This window comes from Mustela putorius, unplaced genomic scaffold (genome assembly GCF_011764305.1).
Source record: "Mustela putorius furo isolate JIRA1106 unplaced genomic scaffold, ASM1176430v1.1 tig00003987_pilon_pilon_pilon, whole genome shotgun sequence".
Lineage (NCBI taxonomy): Eukaryota > Metazoa > Chordata > Mammalia > Carnivora > Mustelidae > Mustela > Mustela putorius.
Genome location: NW_025422126.1, coordinates 11,318,099 through 11,339,173, shown reverse-complemented (window position 1 = coordinate 11,339,173; position 21,075 = coordinate 11,318,099).

Sequence of the window (21,075 nt, the reverse complement as noted above, 5' to 3'; positions counted from 1 at the left end):
TGTTATCAGAAATGTAATTAAATATCATCCACATAGGTGCCAAGTATGGTACCCAGCTTCTATACAGGAACTCAATAAATGTTAATTTCATTCCTTTCCCTGCCTACTAAACAAAACATCAAGAGGAATAATAACACTGTCTTCATCATCCTACATCACCTCAGCAAAATAATTTCCTCTTCTTGGACGAGAGAAACCAATAAAGTCTGATTTCAATTTATTTAAAGTATTCTCTCCTTTTGACAGCATAAAATAAATCCCTGCTATGAAATAACCTTTTTGCTGATCTATGTATAATGGTAACTCAGTGCCACCTAGTTCTTTTTGGATAAATAAATTAAAAATACTGTTTCAAGAATGCAACAAGCATACTAGTTCTAAAAGGAAACTACCCATTACAGACAGAGCAGAGTTTCTGTGGGTAGCAGCAGGTGTTGGTGAGTGCAAACTCTAGGCATTTATAACTCTGAGTGTTACTGCCTGCTTGAAAGAATTTGCTATTTACTTCCAACTGAGGACAATTAGACTTAAATTCCAAAGCCACACATCAGGTATGTGAAAGCGAAGAGCAGAGGAGGAGTGACTGGTAATTTCAGTAGCATGATTCTTACCTTTTGTGGTTAGTCAGGTAAAGTATAAAACATCAATAATAATGCTCTTTAATGCTGGATAATTGCATTTGGGGAGCTTGCTTACCTGTTCCAAGATATCCCTGAGAGCATAAGTTCCATAATGCTGCATGGAAGCACATTTCTACTACTGATTATAATAAGACATTTCCTTTGCACACCCAGAGATAAAAACTCCAAAGCAATTTTCACAAATTGTAACATTCTAGAGTAGATGATATTTGAAGTACAATTTCCATGCAATTTAGGATTTCTTTTCTGGCTAGAAAATTGTTGAGCTTATGTTGTAGATGGGCATTGCTTTTTTCAAAGAAATAAATCAGAAATTTATTCGTGCCTTCATATTCCTTTTTATTTCTCGGGAGCATGTTAATTGTTGCATTGTGTCACTAAGTTATCTTCCCCAAATGAGTGACAGGTTTAACTTGTCCTGTCCAACTAGCATATGAAAACAAGTGGCTTTGATTTGGCCATTATAATACTTAGGGGTTTGGGAAGAGCATGAATGGTGGAAGTTTGGCTTCATGCGTTAAAAATTCATTAGTATTTGGTCTGGGCACTTTATTCAGAAGTTTATAAATTTGAAAAACTTTATGGAATATGGCCAATAAAGATAAAACTGCCCACAGCTCTTATAAGTTATAGAGATGTGTGACCAGATTATTGGGTGGGATTTTCAATCTCATCAGAAATGTTGACTCTTTTATCTGCATTTTTGTAATCAAAGTATAAGGTCACATGCCTGGGATGGTGCCCAGATTATATTAGGTATTCAGTAAGTAGTATTTGTTGTGTGAGTAAGCATAAGATAAATAATGAGACTTCATAATAAGATCAAATGTGATATAAGCACCTAACATAGTGGTTGTTCATCACTGGATTTGAATCTATTTGTAGGCATACCATGCCCTTGTTAGAGTATAAATGCAAACTATTTGCTTATCCAACTACTCAGAAAAACAGAAGAAAGATAGTGTGGTGAACCTGATCCATTTACTCCTATAGGAGTATAGGTTTTATCCATATAATCAACTTAAACCAGAAGCCAGTATATCTGCTTCATCTCCAAGCAAATCACATTTGATGACTTTTTAAAATATTATAACCTGGGTTATTGACCACTTCTGCTTTTATTTTAGAAGAATTATGGTGGAAAAAGTATGAATCTTGGAGCCAGACTAAAGAGTGTTGGAAGTGTTATTGATCATGTTATCTTGAACACTTTACTCATTTATAAAATAGTGACCTTGAAACTGTAGAGAAAAATGTAACATGATATATGCTGAGTATCCCATAAATATCCTAGAATGCTCTCATTGTTATTGTTATTACTATTATTTCTGTTATTAGACTCTTTTTTTTTTTAAGATTTTATTTATTTATTTGACAGACAGAGATCACAAGTAGGTAGAGAGGCAGGCAGAGAGAGAGAAGAAGGGAAGCAGGCTCTCTGCTCAGCAGATGCGATGCGGGGCTCCATCCCAGGATGCTGGGATCATGACCTAAGCCAAAGGCAGAGGCTTTAACCCACTGAGCCACCCAGGTGCCCCTATTCTTAGACTTTTAATCATTAATTCCTGAACTATTTCCCACTAGATCGTGTGATCTCCCTTATGTCAAGTTTGTAAGTGACAGGTTTAGTTTAGAATGAAGGCTAGGAAAAATCTCTCCTTTTCCTGAAGCAAAGAACCTCTGTGCTGATAGAGATATGTATAATATTTTAGGTCAGAGCTCTAGCGATAATCCCCAAATTACTAAAATTGGTTCTTTAAAAAAATTCATAATTCTAATTTTTTCTAGTTACATATTTTTTTTTTTTGTAGTATGACTTTTTTTTAAAAGATTTTATTTAATTGTTTGAGAGAGAGACAGTGAGAGAGAATATGAGAGGCGAGAAGGTCAGAGGGAGAAGCAGACTCCCCATGGAGCTGGGAGCCCGATGCGGAACTCAATCCCGGGACTCCAGGACCGTGACCTGAGCCGAAGGCAGTTGCTCAACCAACTGAGCCACCCAGGTGCCCCTGTAGTATGACTTTTTTGTAAATCACCTTAAATTCTTTTTGGAAAGACATTTGGTTTAATTAAATGAAAGTGTTCACAACATGATTAAAATTGATGAGTATTGGCATAATTTATTCTTTGTTTTGCACAAAACTGACTTCACCCTTTTCCATAAATAACTTTGAAAAACAATTTTAAGATTATATTACAAACTAATTATATCATAAATTTTGGCCCATTTGTGTCATTTAGGTTTGAACTCCATATTTTTATGACCCATTCAAAAGATTGAGAGAGAATTATTTGTCTTTATCTACATCAGATATAAACATTTGTGACACAAGGCTACATTTTATTCCATAATATTTAATTTTAGTTTTAGGATAAACTGTAATTTTCCTGAAGCAATTCAGTTCATTTATTGATTAAATAATTGAGTGGACATTACCCCATTCTGAGATGAAACATGAATTCAGTCTTACAGATCTTTATTGTCAAGCCTATTTTTATGCCAAAGTTCTATTTAGAGCCAGGCTACCACAAATATGAATGCACAGTCTTCTGTTTTAAAAAAACAAAAAGGGTAAACCTGTTGAAAGTTCAGATTTTGAGTCTAGATTCATGACAACATAAGCACAATTGTTACAACACCCCCATAATTCATGAGATGAACAGCAGGTAATCTGTCCCTTCCAGCTCATTTTACCAAGCACTGAACACTTACTATGCATGGAGTGATATGGTACAAAGATTATTAATATATTTTCCCCTCTCTCAAAGAATTCCCAGATTGGAAGGGAAGGAAATGTATATTGATGAATAGTTTCAGAACAACATGACAAATAATAAAATTGCAGTTTGCATGGATTTCAATGGATGACATAGAACAGGTGGTTCAGAAAAATGATTTTAGAGCACATGATGTTTAAGTTGGTTTTTAAGTGATACTTGGAATTTTCCAGTTGGGTAAGGTAGAAAATGTGTGCTGTACAGGTGAAGGAATGAGGAGGTGATATCAGCAGAACATAGTTGGAAACTATAAATAATTTAAAATAGAAAACTGTCCTCAGCAGTTTGTAGAGTAGCAGAGCCCTAAGGATTCTAAAAAGACCGTGAAGCTTCAGTCCCTGATCTATTAGGATGTCCTCCTTGTCTGGATAATAACCACCAGCCTCAGTTTTCATGTATAGTTTGATCAAGAGAAGATTCAACATCGTATTTATCTCTGAGACAGGTACTACTACACAGATGTGAGAATAGCCTGTGAAGAGAACAGTGCAGGGTAATGTGTGGGAGAGTGAATGGAGGCTGACTCTAGTCTGAGTAGTCACTGAAAGCCTCTCTGAGGAGGTGGCTTTTAAGCTGACACTTGAATCAAAGATATGGCCACCTATTCAGGGGTAAGTGGGAAGACTCTTTTAGGTTGAGGGAAAAGCAAGGAGAAATTCCTGAGGGAGAGCTCAGCTTCTTCAAGTAACAACGGGAAGATCAGTTTGACCAGAGCAAAAGAGCAGAGAGAGGCCAAACCACCCATGTGGTCTCTCGGTTTGTAGACTGGGAGGATAAATTTAAAATGTATTATTAGTGCCATAGAAAACTATTGGAGGTTTTAACAGGAAAGTAATATGATCTGACTTATATTTTTAAAAGTACACTCATGGAAAATAGACTGTCACAGAACAAGAAAGGAGGCAAAGAGACAACTTGAGAGACTTTGGAGTATCCCAGTCACCATAGATTAAGACAGTAGTAGCAGAGGGGCGCCCGGGTGGCTCAGTCATGAAGTGTCTGCCTTCTGCTCAGGCCATGATCTCAGGGTCCTGGGATCAGCCCCACATCAGGCTCTCAGCTCAGCAGGAAAACTGCTTCTCCCTCTCCCACTCCCCTGCTTGTGTACCTTCTCTGGCAATCTCTTTCTCTCTCTCTCTTTCTCTCTCTCTCTCTCTGTCAAATAAATAAATAAATAAATAATCTTAAAAAAACAAACAGCAACACAAAGTAGCAGCAGAGAAGGTAGGGGAAGACAGAGTACATAGTTAGGACACTGAATGATAAGATTTGCTGTTCTATCAGTTCTGTGAGGATGGAAGCAAAGATAACCTCTTGCAGATTTTCTGAAAGAGGGAAATGGGCTTAATTTAAGGCACCCAAATTAAACAATAACAACAGTAATAGTAGCAAACACTTAGATAAATGTTTAATCTGCTCCAGACACTGCTCTAAACATAGTTACACACATTAACTCATTTAATTATTACAACTCTATGACTACAATATTATCATCATTCTCATTTTACAGATAAGGTACTGAAGCAGAGAGATGTAAACTTGGTAAAGACCACACAGCTAGGCACAGTTTCACCCTCAGACCTTTGCATGATTAATCCTATCACCCCCTTTAGTCTTTTCTCAAATGTCACCTCCCCACTAAAGCCCACCCTAACCATTCTATTTAAGATTAGAAGCCTAGCCTCTCTCCACTGCACTCCCAGCTATTTCCTGCTCTCAAGGACCAAATACTCGGCTTATGTATATTGTTATCTGCCCCTACTAGAATATAACCTCCACAAGGGCAGGAGTTTTGTCAGTTTTGTTCACTATTGTATTCTATGTGCTTGAACAATCGTTGAAACACAGTACACATTCAGTAGAAGATTCCTGATTTAATAATGAACAAGGGAATGAATGCGTGAAGTAGCAGAGCTGTGATTCAAACCCAGTTGCCTGCCTCCTGAGTCTCCCTGCCTCCTCACTCTACTTCCTTTCAGGGTAGGATGAAAAATGATTCTTGCTCCTCAGTCGGCAGGAGGCCGATGTTCTAAACTGATCCTGATCCAAATTTATGAAATAGAAACGATGGGAGATAACTTAACCTGTCCTTACCTCTTCTACCTCAACTCTTCCCCCAAAATTCCTCTTCTGTCTGGAACACGTTTTTTCCCTGCACCATTTTCCTTGACTAATCACATGGTGTCTTTATAATTTTAACCTAGATACCAGGTCCTCTGTGAAGGATGCTTTTGTTTGGTCAAGACTGAGCTGGGTGTCCCTTCCGTGTTATTCATTGAGCTCTGTGTTTTCCCCCCTTTAAGTTGACAAACTGTTGTTAAATGCTTACTGAATTGCATTGTGTTTGCCTGAGGGAGCTTCCCCAACTACCTGCAGGTGACTGGCACCTGACAAGTGCTCAAGAAAAACTACTAAGTTGACCTGAATGGCTTTAGAAGTCCCCCAAATATAAAACTGTGCAAATAGATTGGTACCTGATCTGTAAGGAGTTAACACTAACCAGTTCAAACTGCTTAAGGACTTTGTGCATCATTGTTACCAGTAGTTTAGTTTGAATTATGTCATAATCAAGGTGAGCCTCTGTTCCCCTTCCCCATTCCCATATCACTTAAAGAAGCTAACTGAGAAAGCAGGGTTTAGATTCTAAAATCCTCTGAACCATTGAAAGTATATTTTAGATTAAAATCCCTTTTCAATTGGCTGAAGTCACCATAATTGGAGCCAATTGAATCTGAATTTAAACATGTCTGAATTGTGATAATACTGCCAGGGCTGTGTTTACCACATACAAAAATTTAAGCAATATGGATTATTTAGTAAGGTAAAGAGAGTCTTTAGAAAGCAATTTATATTCTGTAGATTGGAGGAAATAAGACCGTGAAAAAAGATCTAATCACATTTTGTATTGATATTTTAGGAAAATTTGTAGTAGCAATATACTAGCACATAAACCCCACCAGTGAACTAATCTGAAATTTAAATCAAAATAACTTGTATTGGTCTATTCTAGTTTCTGATGATTCATTTTTTTCCCCTGAGATGTGGAAGAACAGCAATATAATCTCTTTTATGTAACTAGTTTAATTTTTCATAAGCAGCCCTAAGGTTAAAAAAAAAGAACTTGAGAACATAATATGTAATTGAATCATCTTGGAACAAGAACAGCAGAAGGTAATGAAGATTTAGGTAGGGAATGGATTTCACACTGTTCTTCCTACTTTCCTTTGCAGCCACATCAGTGAATGAGATTTCTGTTTAGAAAAATCAATAGGAATTTATGGTGAACCTTGGAGGAGGGCATTCTGATGTGACTAAGGAACTCTGAAGGCAATTGTTACTCAGTGTTGAAGCAGCTCCTTTCTGCTGCTGGGGGAGGGGATGAACAGATGAGAAAAAAATCGAGTGATTTGAGGGCATTGGCTAACTAGTAAGAGAAATTCTCACAGATTCTTTTATTTTCTCTTTCTTCCTTTCTTTTCTTTTCTTCTTCTTCTTTTTTTTTTTTTTTTTTTGCCATTTATTCCAATCATTCGTTCATCCACAGGTTCATTCATTCAATAGTTTTCTTGTGTCTACCCAGGTCAGCTTCTCTATAGAGCGTGTGTAATTAAGAAAGAAATGAAATACAATACCTAGCATAGAGAGGGAGGCAAACAAGAAAAGTAAATCATCAAAGTGCACAATGATAATTGCTTTAATAGAGATGATGTCTGGTCTGTGGAATTTAAGAAAGAATCCTAGGGGAGGAACTAATTGAGCTGCATCTTCATGGAAAGTAGTAGAAATCTATGAAAAAATAGGTCCAGAAAATAGGATTTACATAGCATTAGCATACATGAAGAGTTTGGTACTCTTTCACATAGGGTTGGATTTGTCTATAAGTAGCTGAAAAATATCAAATAATAGTGGTTTAAGCTACAGATATGTTTATTTCTGCATCAAATGTAGTTACAGGTCTGTCAAAGACCTTGGGGTTCCAGGCCTTTTTCTTTTCTTTCTTTTTTTTTTTTTTTTAAGATTTTATTTATTTGACAGGGAGAGATCACAAGTAGGCAAAGAGACAAGCAAAGAGAGAGAGAGAGAGGAGGAAGCAGGCTCCCTGCCTAGCAGAGAGCCGATGCAGACTCGATCCCAGGACCCTGAGATCATGACCTGAGCTGAAGGTAGAGGCCTAGCCCACTGAGTCACCCAGGCAGCCCCAGGCCTTTTTCTAATTCACTTCTTTGGTATCTCTGGGCATGACCCTCGTTCTCTTGGTCCAAATTGACATTTGTATTTAGACAGCAGGATCCTTTTAAAAAGGAGGAAATAGAGTGTAAAAGGTGTACTCTAACCCTCTCTTGAAGAATATGCTGAGAAATCACTCTTACATCTCATTTCCCAAAACCTAGTGGTATCTAGGTGCTAAGGAGGCTGGGATTTGTAGTATATGTTCCTTGAGGCCCTGTGTCAAGTGAAAATTCTGTTATATGAAAGCAGAGGAGATTGAATTTTGGAGGAAAACAACAGCTTTGCTTGTAAACAGAAAATAGTAAGATATTCAAGAAATGCCAATTATTTCCATGTGGCTTAGACTGAGAGTGGAGAGGGGAAAAGGGGAGGGGAAGGAGAATGGTGGGATTTAAAGCTGGAGACATAAAAAGGGGCCACACAGGAAGAGAGCTCAATGAATTAACAGTAAATATTTACCTTACTCTTAAAAATATGTCAGTGATGATTTATATGTACTGCCTTCATTCAATCTTCCAGATAACTCGATGAGATACAATTATTTTTATTCCCATTTTAAAGTTAAGGTCACTGGGGTTTAAAGATGAACTTTCCTACAATATGTTGTTATTAAGTTTAGGACTAAGATGTGAATTTAGGTTGGTCTGATTCTTGAGTCAGAGTAGCAAGGAGCTTGTTGTGCCTCAGAGCTCAAACTTACCCTTCTCCTTGGGCTCTGCCTCTCCTACTTCTTTCTGAGTAAACTACCTGGTTGCATTTAGCCAGTCTTGGCCTCGTCAGAATCAAAATGCCCGAGAGAAAGAAAGCACTAAACTAAGTCTTTGCTGCTCACATGTGAAATAGGAAAGGAGTCAGTCTGCAAATTAAGTCTTGGCTTTTCACCTCACGTTTTCATTAAGTTTTAACTCTGTATATAAAAAAAGTTAATTATACGGTACTTTAATCCTATGTAAAAGGTCAACCAAGTCCTGCATTATGTAAGGCGTTAAGGTAATTCTTGAAGTAGAAATATATTTGAATGGTTGATCAAGGTAAATCATAAGCATTTCATGAAGCACTCTTGATAATAAGATTCAGTTATTTCCAATGAGAATATCCCACTGTGAGACTGGACCGCCTTGCCTACTATAAGCAAAACTAATCTTACCAAGGACAAACTATGATACTCACCTTGATATTTTATAGGTTTCTTCTTAGCAATATGTATCTTCTGTGTGTGTAATTATAAACATATATACTCATTTTACACAAATTGCTGAACACAGAAGCCTATGAAGAAATTTATTAAAAAAATAAATAAATAAACTGCCACCCAGAGAAACCTGTTGCAATGCCAGTGTTCTTCCTTCTAATGTTAAAACAGTTGATGTTCACGTTTGTTTTTCATTGGTTGAAATCACACTATTTACAATTTTATTTCTGTATGTTTAAAAGGCTGTATCATAGGGTGCCTGGGTGGCTGTCAGATAAGTGTCTGTCTTCGGCTCAGGTAATGATCACAGGGTCCTGGGATGGAGCCCCACATTAGGCTCCCTGCTCAGCAGGGAGTCTGCTTCTCCAACACTCCCTACTCTCATTTTCTCTTTCTCTTTCTCTCTCTATAATAAAATCTTTAAAAAAACAAAAAGCTGTATCATAAATGTTTTCCAGGTTATTAAAAATTTTTATGAACAAAATTTAAATGGTCACATGACCCCCATCCCATGAGGCTAAAGTCGTTTAATTACCTGATGACTATAATGCATGCAGAATAAAAGAGTTTGGGTTAGAGTGGTAACTGAATTGGATGGATAAATAAGGCCTGGTTCCACAGAATTTTAGAATGCTTTACTCTTTAGTGCCCTTATCCTCCCAAGGGAGAGAATGTCCTTTTCTCAAGTCCCTATCTCCTGTTACTGAAGTCAGATGGACGTTAGAGACCCAGGCTTTCTGCAACTAATAACCTATACTTTCTGTCTGGTACTGGAAAGTAACAAGCTAAAATCATTACACTTGAAAGCTTCTTGGGTACCCATCCTTATGATGAAGCTTTTGGTTTGAGGGGTTGCATGCATAGTATTCAAATAATAGCGATGTGAAGGGGAGGAGTCAAGATGGCGGAGAAGTAGCAGGCTGAGACTACTTCAGCTAGCCGGAGATCAGCAAGATAGCTTATCTAAAGATTGCAAACACCTGAAAATACATCGGCAGATGGAAGAGAAGAAGAACAGCAATTCTGGAAACAGAAAAACAACCACTTTCTGAAAGGTAGGACCGGCGGAGAAGTGAATCCAAAGCGACGGGAAGCTAGACCCCCGGGGGAGGGGCCGGCTCCCGGCAAGCAGCGGAGCAACCGCGCACAAAATCAGGACTTTTAAAAGTCTGTTCCGCTGAGGGACATCGCTCCAGAGGCTACCCAGGGCAAAGCCCATGCGGGGTCAGTGTGGCCTCAGGTCCCGCAGGGTCACAGAAGGATCGGGGGTGTCTGAGTGTCGCAGAGCTTGCGGGTATTGGAACGGGAAAGCTGGCTACAGAGACAGAGCCTACAGTAAGCTCGCAGCTCGGTGTTACCCTGAACCGGTCGCAGGCTCAGTGAGCTCAGAGCGCGGCCGGAGGTCAGGCAGACGGGAGTAACTGGGCGCTGTTCTCTGAGGGCACACTGAGGAGTGCAGCCCTGGGCTCTCGGCTCCTCCAGGCCGGAGACCAGGAGGCCGCCATTTGTATTCCCGTCCTCTGGAACTCTACGGAAAGCGCTCAGGGAACAAAAGCTTCTGAAAGCAAACCCGAGTGGATTACTCACCCCGGCCCTGGGAGAGGGCGGTGTAATTCCGCCTGGGGCAAAAACACTTGAGAATCACTACAACAGGCCCCTCCCCCAGAAGATCAACAAGAAATCCAGGCGAGACCAAGTTCACCTACCAAGGAGTGCGGTTTCATACCAAGGAGAGCAGCAGAATTCCAGAGGAGGAGAAAGCCAAGCACAGAACTCATGGCTTTTTCCCTGTGATTGTTTTTAGTCTTGCAGTTAATTTAATTTTTTTCTTTTTCATTTTTTGATTTTTTTTCTCGCCTTCGGGTAAAATTTTTTTTTTTAAACTGCTACCTTTTTCTTTTTTAACGATTTTTTACTAGTTTATCTAATATATATATTTTTTCTTTTTTATATTTTTCTTAGGTGTTTTCTTTTTTTTAAATGCTTTTTTTTTTCTTTTTTTTTTTTTTTTTTTTTTTTTCTTTTTCTTTCTTTCTTCCTTTTTGAACCTCTTTTTATTCCCTTTCTCCCCCCTCACGATTTGGGATCTCTTCTAATTTGGTTAAAGCATATTTTCCTGGGGTTGTTGCCACCCTTTTAGTATTTTAATGCCCCTTCATATACTCTTATCTGGACAAAATGACAAGACGGAAAAATTCAACACAAAAAAAAGAACAAGAGGCAGTACCGAAGGCTAGGGACCTAATCAATACAGACATTGGTAATATGTCAGATCTAGAGTTCAGAATGACAATTCTTAAGGTTCTAGCCGGGCTCGAAAAAGGCATGGAAGATATGAGAGAAACCCTCTCGAGAGATATAAAAGCCCTTTCTGGAGAAATAAAAGAACTAAAATCTAACCAAGTTGAAATCAAAAAAGCTATTAATGAGGTGCAATCAAAAATGGAGGCTCTCACTGCTAGGATAAATGAGGCAGAAGAAAGAATTAGTGATATAGAAGACCAAATGACAGAGAATAAAGAAGCTGAGCAAAAGAGGGACAAACAGCTACTGGACCACGAGGGGAGAATTCGAGAGATAAGTGACACCATAAGACGAAACAACATTAAAATAATTGGGATTCCAGAAGAAGAAGAAAGAGAGAGGGGAGCAGAAGGTATACTGGAGAGAATTATTGGGGAGAATTTCCCCAATATGGCAAAGGGAACGAGCATCAAAATTCAGGAGGTTCAGAGAATGCCCCTCAAAATCAATAAGAATAGGCCCACACCCCGTCACCTAATAGTAAAATTTACAAGTCTCAGTGACAAAGAGAAAATCCTGAAAGCAGCCCAGGAAAAGAACTCTGTAATATACAATGGTAAAAATATTAGATTGGCAGCTGACTTATCCACAGAGACCTGGCAGGCCAGAAAGAGCTGGCATGATATTTTCAGAGCACTAAACGAGAAAAACATGCAGCCAAGAATACTATATCCAGCTGGGCTATCATTGAAAATAGAAGGAGAGATTAAAAGCTTCCAGGACAAACAAAAACTGAAAGAATTTGCAAACACCAAACCAGCTCTACAGGAAATCTTGAAAGGGGTTCTCTTAGCAAAGAGAGAGCCTACAAGTGGTAGATCAGAAAGGAACAGAGACCATATACAGTAACAGTCACCTTACAGGCAATACAATGGCCCTAAATTCATCTCTCTCAATAGTTACCCTGAATGTTAATGGGCTAAATGCCCCTGTCAAAAGACACAGGCTATCAGAATGGATAAAAAAAAAACAAAACCCATCTATATGTTGCCTGCAAGAAACTCATTTTAAGCCCAAAGACACCTCCAGATTCAAAGTGAGGGGGTGGAAAAGAATTTACCATGCTAATGGACATCAGAAGAAAGCAGGAGTGGCAATCCTTATATCAGATCAATTAGATTTTAAGCCAAAAACGATAATAAGAGATGAGGAAGGACACTATATCATACTCAAAGGGTCTGTCCAACAAGAAGATTTAACAATTTTAAATATCTATGCCCCCAACGTGGGAGCAGCCAACTATATAAACCAATTAATAACAAAATCAAAGAAACACATCAACAATAATACAATAATAGTAGGGGACTTTAACACTACCCTCACTGAAATGGACAGATCATCCAAGCAAAAGATCAGCAAGGAAATAAAGGCCTTAAATGACACACTGGACCAGATGGACATCACAGATATATTCAGAACATTTCATCCCAAGCAACAGAATACACATTCTTCTCTAGTGCACACGGAACATTATCCAGAATAGATCACATCCTCGGTCCTAAATCAGGACTCAACCGGTATCAAAAGATTGGGATCATTCCCTGCATATTTTCAGACCACAATGCTCTAAAGCTAGAACTCAACCACAAAAGGAAGTTTGAAAAGAACCCAAATACATGGAGACTAAACAGCATCCTTCTAAAGAATGAATGAGTCAACCGGGAAATTAAAGAAGAATTGAAAAAAATCATAGAAACAAATGATAATGAAAATACAATGGTTCAAAATCTGTGGGACACAACAAAGGCAGTCCTGAGAGGAAAATATATAGTGGTACAAGCCTTTCTCAAGAAACAAGAAAGGTCTCAGTTACACAACCTAACCCTACACCTAAAGGAGCTGGAGAAAGAACAAGAAAGAAACCCTAAGCCCAGCAGGAGAAGAGAAATCATAAAGATCAGAGCAGAAATCAATGAAACAGAAACCAAAAAAACAATAGAACAAATCAACGAAACTAGGAGCTGGTTCTCTGAAAGAATTAATAAAATTGATAATCCCCTGGCCCGACTTATCAAAAAGAAAAGAGAAAGGACCCAAATAAATAAAATCATGAATGAAAGAGGAGAGATCACAACTAACACCAAAGAAATACAAACTATTATAAGAACATACTATGAGCAACTCTACGGCGATAGATTTGACAATCTGGAGAAATGGATGCATTCCTAGAAACATATAAACTGCCACAACTGAACCAGGAAGAAATAGAAAGCCTGAACAGACCCATAACCAGTAAGGAGATTGAAACAGCCATTAAAAATCTCCAAACAAACAAAAGCCCAGGGCCAGATGGCTTCCCGGGGGAATTCTACCAAACAATTAAAGAAGAACTAATTCCTATTCTCCTGAAACTGTTCCAAAAAATAGAAATGGAAGGAAAACTTCCAAACTCATTTTATGAGGATCAGCATCACCTTGATCCCAAAACCAGACAAGGATCCCACCAAAAAAGAGAGCTATAGACCAATATCCTTGATGAACACAGATGCAAAAATACTCAACAAAATACTAGCCAATAGGATTCAACAATACATTAAAAAGATTATTCACCATGACCAAGTGGGATTTATTCCAGGGCTGCAAGGTTGGTTCAACATCCGCAAATCAGTCAATGTGATACAACACATCAATAAAAGAAAGAACAAGAACCATATGATACTCTCAATAGATGCTGAAAAAGCATTTGACAAAGTATAGCATCCCTTCCTGATCAAAACTCTTCAAAGTGTAGGGATAGAGGGCACATACCTCAATATCATCAAAGCCATCTATGAAAAACCCACCGCAAATACCATTCTCAATGGAGAAAAACGGAAAGCTTTTCCGCTAAGGTCAGGAACACGGCAGGGATGTCCATTATCACCACTGCTATTCAACATAGTACTAGAGGTCCTAGCCTCAGCAATCAGACAACAAAAGGAAATTAAAGGCATCCAAATCGGCAAAGAAGAAGTCAAATTATCACTCTTCGCAGATGATATGATACTATATGTGGAAAACCCAAAAGACTCCACTCCAAAACTGCTACAACTTATACAGGAATTCAGTAAAGTGTCAGGATATAAAATCAATGCACAGAAATCAGTTGCATTTCTTGACACCAACAGCAAGACAAAAGAAAGAGAAATTAAGGAGTCAATCCCATTTACAATTGCACCCCAAACCATAAGATACCTATGAATAAACCTAACCAAAGAGACACAGAATCTATACTCAGAAAACTATAAAGTACTCATGAAAGAAATTGAGGAAGACACAAAGAAATGGAAAAATGTTCCATGCTCCTGGATTGGAAGAATAAATATTGTGAAAATGTCTATGCTACCTAAAGCAATCTACACATTTAATGCAATTCCTATCAAAGTACCATCCATCTTTTTCAAAGAAATGGAACAAATAATTCTAAAATTTATAGGGAACCAGAAAAGACCTCGAATAGCCAAAGGGATATTGAAAAAGAAAGCCAACGTTGGTGGCATCACAATTCCGGACTTCAAGCTCTATTACAAAGCTGTCATCATCAAGACAGCATGGTACTGGCACAAAAGCAGACACATAGATCAATGGAACAGAATAGAGAGCCCAGAAATAGACCCTCAACTCTTTGGTCAACTAATCTTCGACAAAGCAGGAAAGAATGTCCAATGGAAAAAAGACAGCCTCTTCAATAAATGGTGCTGGGAAAATTGGACAGCCACATGCAGAAAAATGAAATTGGACCATTTTCTTACACCACACACAAAAACAGACTCAAAATGGATGAAGGACCTCAATGTGTGAAAGGAATCCATCAAAATCCTTGAGGAGAACACGGGCAGCAACCTCTTCGACCTCAGCCGCAGCAATATCTTCCTAGGAACAATGCCAAAGGCAAGGGAAGCAAGGGCAAAAATGAACTATTGGGGTTTCATCAAGATCAAAAGCTTTTGCACAGCAAAGGAAACAGTTAACAAAATCAAAAGACAACTGACAGAATGGGAGAAGATATTTGCAAACGACATATCAGTTAAAGGACTAGTGTCCAGAATCTATAAAGAACTTAGCAAACTCAACACCCAAAGAACAAATAATCCAATCAAGAAATGGGCAGAGTACATGAACAGACATTTCTGCAAAGAAGACATCAGATGGCCAACAGACACGTGAAAAAGTGCTCCATATCACTCGGCATTAGGGAAATACAAATCAAAACCACAATGCGATATCACCTCACACCAGGCAGAATGGCTAAAATCAACAAGTCAGGAAATGACAGATGCTGGCGAGGATGCGGAGAAAGGGGAACCCTCCTACACTGTTGGTGGGAATGCAAGCTGGTGCAGCCACTCTGGAAAACAGCATGGAGGTTCCTCAAAATGTTGAAAATAGAACTGCCCTATGACCCAGCAATCGCACTATTGGGTATTTACCCTAAAGATACAAACGTAGTGATCCAAAGGGGCACGTGCACCCGAATGTTTATAGCAGCAATGTCCACAATAGCCAAACTATGGAAAGAACCTAGATGTCCATCAACAGATGAATGGATCAAGAAGATGTGGTATATATACACAATGGAATACTATGCAGCCATCAAAAGAAATGAAATCTTGCCATTTGCGACAACATGGATGGAACTAGAGCGTATCATGCTTAGTGAAATAAGTCAAGCAGAGAAAGACAACTATCATATGATCTCCCTGATATGAGGAAGTGGTGATGCAACATGGGTGCTTAAGTGGGTATGAGAAGAATCAATGAAACAAGATGGGATTGGGAGGGAGACAAACCATAAGTGACTCTTAATCTCACAAAACAAACTGAGGGTTGCTGGGGGTAGAGGGTTTGGGAGAAGGGGGTGGGATTATGGACATTGGGGAGGGTATGTGCTTTGGTGAGTGCTGTGAAGTGTGTAAACCTGGTGATTCACAGACCTGTACCCCTGGGGATAAAAATATATGTTTATAAAAAATTAAAAATTAAAAGTCAAAAAAATCCAAAACAAAACAAAACAAAAAAATAGCAATGTGAAATCACTACCTCAGTGAGATATCTACATCGCCATGTTCACTGTCGCATTATTTGTAATAACCAAGACAACAAATGAGTGGATGAAGAAAATGTGAAACACATATAAAATTGAATATCATTCAGCCAAAAAAAAAAAGGAAATCCTACTACTTGCAATAACTGGATGAAACTTGAAGGCATTATGCTAACTGAAATAAGTCAGAGAAAGACAAATACTGCATGATGTTACTTATATGTGGAATCTAAAAAAGCCGGCTCATAGAAACAGAGAATGGACTGGTGATTGCTAAGGGCTGGAGTGCAGGGGAAATGGGAGATCCTGGTCAAAGGAACAGTTATAAGGGTAGTAAGTTATGGGGTTATAATATATAGGATGGTAACTGTAGTTAACAGTACTGTATTATATACTTGGAATTTAATAAGAGAATAGATCTTAAATGTCCTCATCACTGACGCGCAAAAATTCTTATTTCTCCCCACTACCAGGAAAAAGCAACATGGGACCAGAGATCATGTTCTTGATCAATCATCAATCTATAGCCTTCTTTCCTTCTGTTTGATTCAGAAATAAATCATTCATAGTTTTGAAGAGCAGGCTGTGTTTTTATACATGGCCATACCTTTGCACTTGCTGTGTCCTCTGACACGTCCACATGGCACTATTCATCCCTTAAAGTCAAATCCACTATTGCCTTCCTTTAGCTTTACCTCATCTACTCCTCTCCTTTTCCCTAGCCAACTGCAGGCAAAATAACTTTCTCTGTATGCTCTTTAGCTCTATGACTTGATTCATACCTCTGTTACCACTCTCACTGAAGCAGTTCTTTTCTTAATCTATGAGGTACTTTCCCCACTGCACTAGAAACCTCTGAGAACAGAGATCTGAGCCAGTGCCATTCTTTTATTAGCTTGTGTCTGACACCTAATTTGTCATTTTGCACGCCTCACTTGTGTTGAGCACCTACGACAAACTGGGCCTCAGTTTCCCCATCTCTAAAGTGGGCATTATAATGCCAGTCCTAGCATATAGCATACTACTATAATGCCAGTAGTAGCATTTTCATTTAAAAGTAGGGATTCTCAGTAGACTTTGAAAAGTCATCCTTGCCTGCAGGTTGCCTACAAGGCTGTGACTTGGAAAATTCTTGTCTTTTCTCCCAAATATAGGACTCATTTCACTCTGGAGAGTTGGTCATATAAATACCAGGTTCAGAAAGGCATTATGAGGGTAGGTACATGTCACCGAACTAAAATAGATGAAATGGAATTTTAAAAGGTTAGAACATTTCATCTGCATTGTGACACATTAATTTGATTTTCAAATGAGACAAAAGATTTGTCTTTTTTAAAAGATTTCTGTCAATAAAATCCCTATTAATTCTTGCCCAGTGAGTCTTAGGGGGAGCTAATGAAATATGTTTGTAAATAACCCTGAAAATGATTAATAACTTCTACTTTTAGTGTTTGACAATAACTTTAGAGGACTTTGTGATATTTAAAAAAGTATTATTCCTGAGAGAAAAACTGAGACTTACAGATTATGATCCTCCTCAGGCCACAAAATATGGCTCCTCCATTTCAAACATATGGTTTGTGTTTAAATTTCCCTGGCTTTAAAATAAATGAAGGCAATGTAAATCAATATTTTTTGAATGCCTGCATTGTCCCAGGCATCACTGAGAAAGGAAAAGTAAATATGATCCTGGATCTGCTCTCATGAAGTTAAAACATTGTACTTTTAATATTTTGTGCTAAATGTATTTATAGAAGAAAACACAGAGACAGAAAGAGTATAGGGGATGGATTATTTATCTCTACCAGGATCAAGGGGTGGAGGGCCCAACTCCCTGAAGAAAGAATGGTTTGAGCTAGATTTTGCCAAAAAAATGCAAATCTCTAGGATTGTAGAAAGTGAGGTATACACACAGGCCCATTTGCCACATAAAACTTTGCAAGAGCTGGATGCAGGCTGAAATTACTGGATGTGGCAATGTGTGTGGGAGTTAGGACAGTGAGCCTGGGGAGGGATGTCTGGAATAGGGGCATGAGAATCAGAAAACATCCCATTATGGAATTTGGATGTTACAGTGGGTGATGGTGAAGTGTTTAAGGAGGGAGTAACTTGACCAGCTCTATATTTTGTCTCCAAATCTGAATGACTTAATATTTCAAAGTTATATCTAGCTTATATCGTATGTTCATTATGGGTTCTGTGCAGCCCTGTTCTTTGCCATCATTTCTCTGGGACCCAAACTGAAAAAGCAGCCTCTCTCTGGTCCTCTGGTAGTTTGGTGACAGAGAGGAAAAAAAGGACACTGAAAACCATGGGCTTGTACACCAAATTTATCTTGGAAATGACATTTGTTACATTTACTCACATTTTACTGGCAAAGTAAATCACGTAGCCACTCAGGTATGTGACAGCATGTACATAATCCTTTCTCAGGGAAAACAACCCTGTGAGCAGGGAGGCAGCAAATATTTTGAGCAGGAATTCAGTCTACTACAGAAGACCATATTTGGGCATATTTTAGATATGAGGGAACCTCACGAATGAATAATTAGAAGATAAACTAGAATAAATTAGAGATAGCTCTGAATTAACAATATACTGTATAGTTTTAATACTTTTCAAGTATATCCGGAAGCACAATACAAGCAAAAACATATGGCATGGCTAGATCTGCTTGATGAGGGATAAAAATTTGTCACCATTATCATGTTATTACTGCTGATAATCATAACTCAGTCTGCGTTGTGTGAGAGCATCTTTTCATTTACAATACAGGTACATTCTCCCATTTATTTTTCACAGCCATCCTATGAGGCATGCCAAGTCACTAGCATTATCCCCATTTTACAGAGTAGGAAGTCGACACTTAGGAAAGCACACTAAGTGTCCCAAGTTATAGTTACTAAGTAATGGGCTCAGCGGAACTCAAGCATAAGGAACTTTTGCCCTTGAAACTAATATTAATAGTTAAGTGGACAAAATAAACTTTCACCTAAGGAACTTAAGCACCACACTGACAATCTTACCCATATAGATACTTGCTAACAGCTCTTTTTCTATGAGAATTTAAAGGTAAATATCAGTTTCTCTCAATTATACTTATCACAAATCTTGACTCAGTGAGATCGAAGTTAATGATTTACATGCAATCCTCTGAAAACGGAAGCCCATCTTATTTCAACTTCATAAGTATTTTAAAATAAGCTATGAAATTATATTTTACCGGCCAGTGAAGATTTCAAATAAGCCATTATCATAAAATAATCCAGCCAATTTCTAAATATAACACTGCACTTTTCTCTGCTTTTATAGGTTTTGTAAAAAGCACTAGCTTTCCTCTGCCTGGAATCAGCATTTTGTCAGGTCTCTGGTCTGTGTGCTTTGCCAGAAAATACTCTGTCAAAATGAATTTAAACATTTCAGTATCCCCTTGACCTAATAAAAGTAATCTGCAAAGGTTGTGGTTGCTTTATAAAGACTTATTTTTTAAAAAGTAAAACAAGAAATCAATTATGGTAGTTCTTTATAAGAAACCACACAGACCCCAATTCCTCATTTTCTGACAGCTGAATGAAAAAGAAGCACAATGAAGGAGGTCGTGTGATGTAGCAAAGAAGACATAGCATTTGGGAGGTTAGAGGTGGGCATTCTAACTCTGAGTCTACCTCTAATTCTCTTGAATGGTGGGACAAACAGACTCACTAAGTTACAACTATGTATAAAATGATCAGATGACAGCAGCTCTCTTACAGTTCTAATATTCGGTTAGTTTAACAAAACAGAGTATATTTATTCATATAATGCTTAATGTATCTATGGAATTAGTTTTTGGTTAAGTGGCTTCTCCAGTTCTATGCAGATTCCAAGAATAGAAAGCTAGATAAGGCATGATCAGGTCTCAGCCCTGCCCTCAAAGACCTCACACAGCATAGCAGGGAGGCAATGCTCTGAGCCCAGTGCCAGTGTCACACTGGAGTGCACAAGAGGAGAACAGAGAGGGACACAGAGAGGGCCTCATTTCATTTTCAAAGTTTGTTATTCAACGAGGCCATCTCGAGTAAGTTCTCATCAATGCACCATCCTTATCTTGAATCTGTCCCCATTTTAACTAAACACCCCCCATCACTTCTCCCTCTTCCTACATGCTTTGTACCCAACATCACCTCACTAGTAATCCTGTTTAGCTATGAGGAACTGGAAGCTTAGAGATTGGGTTATCTAAATCCTCACAAATGGAAAATAGGAAAGTAGCCTCTGAGGCCCCATCATCTGACCCCAAAGACAATGTCTTTATCCCCCAGGCAAGCTGGGAGTGTATGCATTTTGAAAACCTTATGAATTATTTTTTCTCTGCATCATCGATTCCCTTGTATAATTTCTAAAGAATTCAATTGCATTTTCACGTGTGACTGATGAGATCAGCAACTGGATTTTTCATTGTGAGATTAAGTCTCCTGGTTGCTCTCCTTCAGCTTTGATAAAAGCCTTGATTGGAAGAAAGAGGCATTGATAACCCTCAGCAGACTTACAAGAGAGGCTTGCAGGAAGAATTTTGCTTTCTCATTCAGACACTGGGAAAAAGTGTTTGGAATAGAAACAACTGGTTCCCTTTTGGCATTTTCACTCCTGGATTAATTTTGCGGAGATGATGCTCCACAATCTCACTTTCACGCCACTTAACAAAAGCCCCTTCAAGTACACAAGAAAATGATTCCTTGAGAGGCCAGAGGATAAGGGGGGGGGGCGGTGTAGAACTGGTTGAGTGGTAAAAGATGCTTATCCCAGGAGCCTTCTTCAAATTCACTAGCTGAATCACTTGGAGCATGAAGCTGCATCTGTAGCGGGCTGTGGTCAGATGGAAATGTAATAAAATGTAAAGACAAATACAAATTTAGCCCTCCAAAACC